This window comes from Tupaia chinensis, unplaced genomic scaffold, assembly GCF_000334495.1.
Source record: "Tupaia chinensis unplaced genomic scaffold, TupChi_1.0 Scaffold000144_1, whole genome shotgun sequence".
NCBI lineage: Eukaryota > Metazoa > Chordata > Mammalia > Scandentia > Tupaiidae > Tupaia > Tupaia belangeri.
In genome coordinates this window covers 1,634,568-1,635,769 of record NW_006159614.1, presented here as the reverse complement: position 1 = coordinate 1,635,769, position 1,202 = coordinate 1,634,568, and positions in this window count along the sequence as shown.

The following is a 1,202-nucleotide window of genomic DNA, read 5'->3' as shown; positions in this document are numbered from 1 at the left end:
CTGCTGAAATACTGGATTTGGCCTTATTATGGAGCCATTGCTCATATTCTTTTTAGAAGCAATTCTATTTCTCCAGACATCACTATCTGTATTTGAGAGGCTGTCTGAAAGAGCCTTATTATTGCAGCATGTTGCTGACAAGTAATGCACTATTGCCATCTATTGTAATGGAGAGTAAGTTGATTTACTGCAAAGGAGAGTGAGCTAATAGGAAACATTCAGTCTGCAGTTGGGAACCGCCATTCATTGTTCTCTGTTCAGGAGCGTCTCAATAGCTCAGGGCACGCCAGCTACAAGCCTTGTCTCACGGACGGTATTTGACCTGAAGAAAACAAAATCTCACTTACTCTGGGGTCACGAATTTGTCTTGCTGCTGCTGAGGCCAAGGACGACCATGCCATTCTTTGACTCTATTTCGCTAACCTGCACGGGAAGCATTAGCTCCATGTTTTGCAGAAGCAGCACTTTGGAGAAGATCGAATCCTGCAGCATTGGAGCTGCAAGGATGGGACTAAGCCCCCATGCAGCCTCACAGTCGGACAGTGAAGGACATGCCTGCTTGTCCTTTCATGTGGGTGCTGCCTCCTGCTCCCCGAGGAGATGCAAACAGTGGTCCATGCCTGGGAAGGCTCTCCTGCATCCTGATGCCACCCTGTCTTCCAAACCCATCAGGCAACTTAGGGGGCCTTGATACCCACTTTGTTTTCTGCTGGCCTTAAACACACTTTGACCTGTGGCTGGGTGCTGGACTCCCTCATTCCCAACCTGCCTGGAACAGGCCTGGGAGTGTGGCAGGACATCCAGCAGCACCAACAGGCAGCTATGTCTGTCCAAGCCTGAGCTTATCCCGGCAAGTTCCAGATAGTGTCAGTTCTTCCAGGAAGTTAACTTGGATTCCTTTCCATTTTGGTTTCACCTTTCTGGCTTGCTCTTCTTTCTCCTGTGCCAAGATAGCACACCATTGTTTGGTGTTACTCTGTCCTGCCTGTATCCCCGGACCTAGTTCTTCTCTGACTTAAAGCTTCTGCTTCAGCCATGAGGCCCATGGAACCCCTCCAGTTGGAAGCTTCTACTGCTTTTTCTTGAACCTCCCACAACTACTCAGGGATGCAGGACAGAATCAATTATTTGTGAGAACCCCTCAGTTGTGTTTTCTATGGCAGTTTTGAATGTCAGAAAGTTTTTTTTTTTTTTTTTTTGGG